At 41.6% G+C, this 10493-nt stretch overlaps 1 pseudogene; it reads right to left on the reverse strand.

Moving 5' to 3' along the window:
- Positions 1–5233: 5233 nt before the first annotated feature.
- Positions 5234–7842, reverse strand: LOC113591562 (annotated as a pseudogene).
- Between the last annotated feature and the right edge of the window lie 2651 nt (positions 7843–10493).

Consider the following 10493-nt stretch of genomic DNA (forward strand, 5'->3'; position numbering starts at 1 on the left):
CGTCTCTTGCTCCCTCTGTGCCGCTATCGTCACGCACACTGTACTTTGTCTGAGAGTTTTTTAACTCTCTAGCCGAGAACTATTTGCTTTAATTACACATTATTTGATGTGACTCAGTCAGTCAGATCCCTCGTGCAGCAGTTACTGAATGTGAAAGAAAGAAACAGGGTGAGGGATGATGATTCAAATGATCATTTTTAGAATGACGAATGGAGGTTTGCAACTCTGCACATGCGCCCCAATGGGCTCTTCAGGGTCCTCCACGTCGACCAGCTGGGGTGCCCCGTTAACAGCGTCCTGTGGGCTCAGTGGGGCCTTCCCAAGACACCCTCACTGATGGGGTGTGGGACAGTAGTGCCCCCTCTGGTGGACTGGGCCCCCTGCCTCGATCGGGTGCAGAGATGGCAGGTGCTACACCTTGCTGGGACCCCTCACTGAACAGGTGCGGCAGTGTCACTGCTCTCTGTTAGCGGAGCCCCTCATTGGTCGGCTGGTGGATCTTCCATCATCCTTATGATTCTAATAATCAATGATAAAAGGGAAAAAGGAAAACAAAAACCATGTCAGGGTGAAAGGTCAGTCATTCTGTCACAGGTGAATGGTCAGTCATTTTGTCACAGGTAAAAGGTCAGTCATTCTGTCACAGGTAAACGGTCAGTCATTCTGTCACAGGTAAAAGGTCAGTCATTCTGTCACAGGTGAATGGTCAGTCATTTTGTCACAGGTGAAAGGCCAGTCATTCTGTCACGGATGAAGATCAGGAAAAAAAAGTTGGAAACAACCATGATCAGTCTCCAACTGAAGATTTAATGAAATGAACAAAACTGAAGATAAACGTGCACTAATGATACCAAAAGGAGCCAAAGTAACATCAGTGACCGACAGAAGTTCCTACAAAACCAAAGGGTTTAAATGAGGCACAACATAAGAACATAATCACCCACAGGTGGTGTGGTGAATGAGACACAACACGCACCACCCGAGTGGGATGTGGCACAGGACCAACACAGACAAGCAAACATCCACGTGAACGCTGTCCCACACACAGATATAATGTGTCTGTCCCACACACAGATATAATGTGTCTGTCCCACACACAGATATAATGTGTCTGTCCCACACTCAGATATAATGTGTCTGTACCACACACGGATATAATGTGTCTGTCCCACACACAGATATAATGTGTCTGTCCCACACAGATATAATGTGTCTGTCCCACACACAGATATAATGTGTCTGTACCACACACAGATATAATGTGTCTGTCACACACACAGATATAATGTGTCTGTCACACACACAGATATAATGTGTCTGTCACACACACAGATATAATGTGTCTGTACCCCACACAGATATAATGTGTCTGTACCACACACAGATATAATGTCTGTCCCACACAGATATAATGTGTCTGTTCCACACACAGATATAATGTGTCTGTACCACACACAGATATAATGTGTCTGTCCCACACACAGATATAATGTGTCTGTCCCACACACAGATATAATGTGTCTGTACAACACAGATATAATGTGTCTGTACTACACACAGATATAATGTGTCTGTACCACACACAGATATAATGTGTCTGTACCACACAGATATAATGTCTGTCCCACACATATAAAGTGTCTGTCCCACACAGATATAATGTGTCTGTACCACACATATAAAGTGTCTGTAACACACACAGATATAATGTGTCTATATAACACAGATATAGTGTCTGTACCACACAGATATAATGTCTGTCCCACACATATAAAGTGTCTGTACCACACACAGATATAATGTGTCTGTATAACACAGATATGTCTGTCCCACACAGATATAATGTGTCTGTACCACACATATAATGTGTCTGTCCCACACACAGATATAAACAGACAAACACTTAACACCAACCCCTGCACAGGTGTGTGCCATCACGGAGGGTGTGGCTATAAACTATGGCGAACCCCCCGTACCATGTGACTCGTGGTGGGGGGGGAGTGTTCCATGATAATATGCGTAAAGCAGATACATTTACAAAGTGATTGTGTTTTTATTGTGTTACACTTATATGGCAACAGGTTGCGATATCCACGAGTGCTGCATGTCTATGGCAGTGGTAGCTTAGTGGTTAAGGTAGTTGGCTTTTAATCAGAAGGTTGCTGGGTCAAGTGCTGTTGGGCCCCTGTGCAAAACCCTTAACCTTCAAGTTATAAATGTCAGTTCCTTTGGGTAAAAGTTGGTATAGTCTAGCAAATGTTTTTATGGATGAACACATTCAGAGTGCAACATCTGCATGCCTCTGTGAGAAGTGGAAACTAAAGATCATAAAGATCATAAAATACAGAATGAAGCATGACATGGAGCTCCTCTGTCTTCCAGATGTTTCCAAATCAGTAATGAATTAACAGTTTAGTTTCTAGTTTCTAGTTTCAAGTTTCTAGTTTCAAGTTTATTTGTCACATACATAGTCATACACCGTTTAACTCGCAGTGAAATGGTTGAGCGCTCTGTCCAAACTGAAGAGAAAGAAAAACAGGGGTGCATAGAGAAATATATTCTATATATGTACAAAAATATATTAACAGTGTATGTACAATATATGTATATTATGTTTATATTCACAATGTACAATGTATATATGGATATGTATATATGTACACAATGTACAGAATGTACAGTCCCATCTTGTAATTGACATATTTACAGTTATATGTTACATGGTGGTAATTGAACATATTTACAGTTTGGTGAAGGACTGACATAATCTGAGAGAGCTATCAGTCAGTTCAGTGACAATCAGACAAGAACAGATGGACAGTGATGTTATGCCCATAAAAACATGCTGGCACTCTGAATACGTATCTCACTGAGCTTATTCCCTTCGTTAGTCCATTAACATTAGTGTAGATGTGTTTCAGAACAAGCCGCGCCTCCAACCAGCTGCTGCACACAAACACAAACGCTAAGAGGTGCAGCTCAGTAGGACGGTTCTGATCCTGGTCTCACCCCAAACCCCTGGAGAAGGTGCTGTCTGCTCATGTCCATCCTGTACTGGACCTGCAGTGTCAGATGATCAGAAAAAACACTAAACTGTACAGTTCTGTCACTAATTACATAAACACACTAAACTGTACAGTTCTGTGACTAAATACATAAACACACTAAACTGTACATTGCTGTGACTAAATACATAAACACAGTAAACTGTACAGTTCTGTGACTAAATACATAAACACACTAAACTGTACAGTTCTGTGTCTAAGAGTTACAGATCTGAGGCCCCTTATACTCATAACAGACAATATGTCATTATTATACCCATAACAGACATTGTCATTATTATACCCATAACAGACAGTATGTCATTATTATACCCATAACAGACAATATGTCATTATTATACCCATAACAGACAGCATGTCATTATTATACCCATAACAGACAATATGTCATTATTATACCCATAACAGACAGCATGTCATTATTATACCCATAACAGACAGTATGTCATTATTATACCCATAATAGACAATATGTCATTATTATACCCATAACAGACAGCATGCCATTATTATACCCATAACAGACAGTATGTCATTATTATACCCATAATAGACAATATGTCATTATTATACCCATAACAGACAGCATGCCATTATTATACCCATAACAGACAGTATGTCATTATTATACCCATAACAGACAGCATGTCATTATTATACCCATAACAGACAGCATGCCATTATTATACCCATAACAGACAGTATGTCATTATTATACCCATAACAGACAGCATGTCATTATTATACCCATAACACAGTATGTCATTATTATAGTGTATTCAATTATTATAGTGTATTCAACAGTACAGATGTTTGAGAGAGAGAACCAGGTCAACCAACTGAATAGTAGAAATGTCCATGTGATGGATACTTAGGAAGGTTGAATGGGTCCTCTGGCTACCATGACTGTTATGCCAGTGTGCTGGCTCTTTGGTGTGGTGGTCAGAGCTCACACTGACCTCCTGGCAGACCAGGGTTTGAGTCCCAGGTGGGGTGACTACCTGCAGCCTATGTTACCAATGTTACATTAACATTCCCACAAATGATCATAGCACTGGTTATGAACACTGATACCAAACAGGTTGTGAGATATTAAACATCATGTTTGTAATTCCAAAAACCTGCTTCACACACATCAATGAGATGCCATTTACAGGTACCATACAGAGAGCAAATAATGTGTGAATGTCTGAAGAACTCTTATTGACATTAAAAACACATTTTAATGGAACTACCAGGAGTGTGTAGGACACTGAAAGTTTGATCAGAAACGGTGAAAATACCACGTCCCCCTGCAACGTGTATAAGCCAAATTCACAGGGTCACTGTGATGTGCAGGTAAACTTGTGTTTCTGCAATAGTGGAAATGTGGTCATAAATCAGACAAACAAAGCGTGTTGTTTAATTATATACAGAGATTTTTAAAGTGATGGAGAATATATTAAAATTTAGTAGAATTAATTAAAACCATTTCATGGCATTACAGCTAAACCCTCTGTGCTCTGTTTTACGTATCAATAACTGGCATCATCTCCACAGAGCTCTGATCAGTGAGCTGCTACCTTTTCAGACTTTGTCCAAAATGTCCAAAATGTCCAAAGTGCATGTACAGTGCAAGCATTAGCATTAGCAATGTTACAACATTGCCTTCATATTCCCACATCTCTTCATACTTATACATACTCATACATATTTAATGCTTACATACTTAATGCATGCATACGTAATGCTTACATACTTAATGCATACATACTTAATGCTTACATGAGTCCTCTGTTATTCAGTGAACTTTGTGTGTGTGTGTCTATGTGCGTGTGTGTGTGTGTCTATGTGTGTGTGTGTGTGTGTGTGTGTGTGTGTGTGTGTGTGTGTGTGTGTGTGTGTCTATGTGTGTGTGTGTGTGTGTGTGTGTGTGTGTGTGTGTGCGTGTGTGCGTGTGTGCGTGTGCGTGTGTGCGTGTGCGTGTGCGTGCGTGTGCGTGTGTGTGTGCGTGTGCGTGTGCGTGTGCGTGTGCGTGTGTGTGTGTGTGGGTGTCTATGTGTGTGTGTGTGTGGGTGTGTGTCTATGTGTGTCTGTGTGTGTGCGTATTTGTGTGCGCGTGCGTGCATTTTACGGCATGGTTCATTTGCAGATAGCAATGTAACCATGAGCTAATACAGCATTAACACAGTCTCTCCTTCACCTTAGTAAGGTCTTGAGGATTTCCTCTTGTAGTAGATGAATCCAGCGGCTGATAGGATGATCCCCAACACCAACCCTGAAGCTCCAATAGCAACCTTGTTCCTCTCAGACTCAGGAAGAGACGGGTCTGTGGAGTGGGAGAGTTTAAGGTTAAAGATCATATGCAGTAGGTACATTACACAGCATGGGCAGCTCATGCTGAGGGCTGAGTCATACCAGGTATGTCCAATATCATATTCCCTGCATGATTCCTTTATAAGGAACACCTACTATCCCTGGAGGGACTCTTCATCTGTGACAAAACTGCCATAGTGTGGCAGTACTGGCAGGGTCAAGCACTGTCTGTGGGATGGAAAGGCAGTCCGCTATGAATCACTGTGTAACTACGATGGTATGTAACTCTGGGTGGATTATGGAAACCACTGTCCAGGTGTAGAAATGAAGCACCAAGCAATGCAGTCTGAATTTACACACAAACCTTCTTTGTGAAGGAATGGGTCATTCTAAAGAGATCACTGAATTTGAGAGTGGAACTGTAATAGGATGCCACAATTACAAAAAGACAGTTAATAAAATTTCTTCCCTCCTAAATACACCATGATCAAATGTGAGTGGAAGAAGTTTAGGAACCACAGCACCTCAGCCATGAAGTGACAGACCATGTAATGTTACAGAGTAGCGTCATCGAGTGCTGAGCTGCATAGTGCAAAAAACACTCTGCTGACTCAATAACTGCAGAGTTCCAAACCTCCTCTGGAAATAACATCAGCAAGCACGATGACGAATGTTAGATGGAGAACGTTACCTGCGTGACTGTGTTGTGCCAACTGTAAGGTTTGGTGGAGGAGGGATAATATTATGGGGTTGTTTTTCAGGTTTGGCCTGGATCCTTCAGTTCCAGTGAAGGGAACTCTTAATGCTCCAGGAAACCAAGATATTTTGAACAATTGTATGCGTCCAACTTTGTGGGAACAGTTTGTGGAAAGCAGTTTGTGGAAATCAGTCCCAATGCACAAAGCAAGGTCCATAAAGGCATGGTTGGGTGAGTTTGGTGTGAAAGAACTTGACTGGCCCACACAGAGACCTGACCTCAACCCCATCAAACACCTTTGGGATGAACTACCTATCCAGGCCAGACATCAGTGTCTGACCTCAAAAATGCTCTTCTGGATGAATGAGAAAAAACTTCCACGGACACACTCCATCTTGTAGAAAGCCTTCATAAAAGAGTGGAAGCTGTTATAACTACAAAGGCATATTAATTCCTGTGGATTTAGAATGGGAGGTCAAACACATGCTTGAAGATGTAGTGTAGTGAGGCTGTGGTGCAGCTACTTCACTAGTAATCAGGAGGTTGCCAGTAAAGTCCCACTACTGCCAAATTGCCACTGTTGGGCCCCTGAGCAAGGCCCTTAACCCTCAAATTGTGGTAATTCATAATTGGATAAAAGCGTCAGGTAGGTGTCCTAATGCTTTTATACATGTAGATTGTAAATGCATTTTAAAATATGGTTTATGGCAAATTCAGTATAAATTATTTATATGCTTTTACATATAAAACATATACAGACATCTGTTGCCTTTTTAAGAACAGGTCATTACTGAAAATGGCCACAGGAAACAAGGCACAACTGTACAGAGAACAAGATAGTAAAAGATCAGTTTATATTTTGGTACATAGACCTGACTGAAAAAGGACTGGTGTCCTAAAGGTACAGCTACTGAATATGTGCACCTTAGAAACTCGATAGATGTACCTCATAAACTGGCAAGTCAATGTAAATTATTGCATTTTAGTCTAATATGATATAATAATTCTCACCCCAGTCGTACACCATGGGTTTCTGGAAGCTGGCGTGCTCCACCACACAGGAGATCTTCTCCCCAGATTTGGGTGTGTACTCCAGGTGGGAGTGGATCTGGTAGTACCAGTCTCCATCAGCCAGCTCCTCAGTGGAGCAGAGGTAACTGGTTTACCATCTCTGCTCCAGGACACTTTGATGGTATTGGGGTAGAAGTTGTACACACTGCACATCAGCATAGCTGGATGATTGCCACTGGCCTGCTTCACGGACATCACTTTGACCCTTGGTTCAACTGCAGAATTAAACACATATGCATACACACAGCATCTATCTTAATATTAATTATTAAATCTTTAGGACTTCTATAGGATAAGGGGATAAAAAAATAACATCATTTGCAGATAAATGTCTGATTGTGTCTGAATATACAGAATGTTGCAGTGTGTGACTTGTTTCTTTTACTCAGTAGGCTCACCTGTCTTATCCATTATACGTGGGTAGCAGATTTCAGCATTGTACTTACAGAAGGCATCTAAATTAGTTCGCTCTTCTTGTAAATGTGCTGTATTATTGTTCCATCTCTCTGCATTATAAATACCAAACTTGGTGTATCCCACATACTTGCCCACTGTGCTGTTGAACCGTATCCACTCTATCTTGTTGAAAATGTATGAATCTATTAACACCATGTCATTTAAATCCCTGGAGCTGTAGAGACACTGGCTTCTCCTCTCATAGTAATATCCACCTGATAATGAACAAATGTGTAGTCACCATAACAGTACGCACATTAGGGTTTTGGGTTTGTTTTTTAAATTATAACACTGAATTATAAATTTGACAACCTCTTTTGACTACCAAAATCTATATTTGACTACCTCTTATGAAGCAGTTTTTAGTTAATAAAAAAGTTTCTTTTTAAAATGACAACTTGGCACCACTGCCAAGTTGCCACTGTTGGGCCCCTGAGCAATGCTAAAATAAATAAATATGTGTTTAACCATTTTTAAACAGAGACAAAGGAAGTCTGATTAATGTCTATTGGTGGTATGTTCTATTGGTAAGGTCTAATGTGTTCTAGACAGAATAGACTACAAAGAGCAGCAAAGCAATACTTTGCAGTGTTAACAGGGAACAGGGGGCTATAAATGCACAGGAGCAGACGCAGGTAAGTACAATCAGCTGGAGACAATTAGCATAATGGATGGGATAACAGGTAAGGGGGAGTAAACCAAGGCAGGGCTAAGAAGGAAACAGGTGCACATGGCCGGGCTGACAGAAAAATGAACAGCACCAGGAGAGGGGGCACAGGGTGAAATCGCGACTAAACAGAGAGGGCACACACCAGACATTTGAACTGACAAGAAGAGAAAAAACTAAATCCTGACCAAAACAAACGGAACGGACAGGAGAAACTAGGGACAAACCGGACAAGGAGAAAAATGGAGAGACAGGACAGACCAAGAGAAACACGTTACAGGATGTCACACATTCATGAGCCAGGAAATGGTAGGGGCAGGGACAAACATGAGATGGAAGAACTTAAGATGCGCGGACACAGACGACCACAAGGATATGAACCAAAGCGACCACACACATGGTGCGTCCGGGGACATAAGGAGGGGAATGCTTCCCAGGCAAATATCCAGGGCGGAACAGGCCAGGCTGATGCATGGGCACTGACTGGGTGGTCTGACAGGGAGACGAGAATGAACCAGGTGACCTTGAAGAAGAAGGTCAGCTCCAAGGTCCAGACTGGATCAGCCCATATGGAGGCCCAGACTTTAGCATCAATGCAGGAACAGGTCAGGGAGCAAACCGCGAAGCAGGCTGGGGCTCAAACGCTGAGGTTCAAACGCTGGCACAGACCTAGGAGTCGACTTGGGACTGGAGCACTTTTGGATACCGGAATGGACGTAGACATAGATGGCAAGAACGCAGGAACAGACATGGATGTGTTTTCTGAAAAAGGGGCAGGCAGGGGATACGCAGGGATAGGTGTCGTCGTGATTGGAAGATCAGGACCAACAGAATGTAGGACAGGAACCTCAAGACCTGGCTCTAACAGAGAGTCTAACCCATAGACAGAAGCAGGTAATACTGGTGGCTTGGGATTAGGAGTGAATCGGGTGGCTGAACTGAACCGGGGTGAGGGCTTGGGACAGGATGTCGGCAGTAGACATGGATAAGGGGACTGACTGATTTACTGGCATAGCAGAAGTAGCGCTATCAGAGCTGCTGGGATGTGGTGGAGTGTATGTAGATGACAATATTTATGCTGCATTTTCATCTTGTGATTGCTTGGATTTGTGTGTATGACTTTGGATTCTCCACTTGATTTATGGTTCGCTTTGGCCCTTATTGGTTTGGTTGCTGGACAATATGTGTCTCATGTACCTCGTGTGTGTTGTTCTGCATATACTTACACACTGGTGGTAGGGAGTGGCTGCTGTTTGTTTGGGTGTGTGTTTATCTCTGTTTATACCAGTGTAGATGTTTCTGATTGTTAGTTTAAGTCAGTTGTCTTTTTGTTTCTAGTGTGGTTTTGTTTGTTGTGTTGGACTGGGTCACTCCTGAAACTATTGCACCAGTTTCTTGTAACTGAACACCACAACTTGTAAATACACTTGATCTTTGCCAACAACCTGTTTATCTGGTTTGCATTCCATTATTCATTATTACCACTGTTGCACTCCCAGCCTAGACAGGGTCGTATCAGTGTCTAGGTTTGGCAAATGGTGACTATTTATAGACGCTCTAATGAATCTATAAGGCACCCAAGCTCCAGGTGTGGGTTATCAGTGGGCGGAGCCAGGGGCGGAGCCTGGGGAGCAGGAAACAAACTCTGGAGTGGGAAACTCTGGAGCAAAATCTCCCGTGAGAGATACTCACTAAATGTGACAGTGGACAGGACAGACTTACAAAATATCAAAATAAAGAATAAAAACAATCAAATAAAATGTAGCTGTGTTCATTTATTCACTGCCTACACCCTTTATCGATTGTTCAGTAAATAAAAACATGTACATTAGAGTGATAATTATAGGACACTATTTTCACTATTTTACTTTATTTGGTCTTAACCCTTAAAGCGGTTCCTTTTACTATAAAAACACTCCTGAAGTTATATCCAGAGTGGGTGTTACTTTAATCAAATCTTAGAAACACTAAAAACCTTTCAAAATACTCGAAACATTTCAATAATGAAATAATATACTGAGTATAACATAACGTTACAGCTCATTTTCACAACGTCAACTACAGAACACAACAGTTACTGTATATCAGTGTTGTATATCAGTATTGTATATATCTGTGTTGTATTGTATATCAGTATTGTGCTATATATCAGTATTGTACTATATATGAGTGTTGTACCATATATGAGTGTTGTACTGTATATCAGTATTGTGCTATATATCAGTGTTGTACCGTATATCAG

This window comes from Electrophorus electricus, chromosome 18, assembly GCF_013358815.1.
Source record: "Electrophorus electricus isolate fEleEle1 chromosome 18, fEleEle1.pri, whole genome shotgun sequence".
Classification (NCBI taxonomy): Eukaryota; Metazoa; Chordata; class Actinopteri; order Gymnotiformes; family Gymnotidae; genus Electrophorus; species Electrophorus electricus.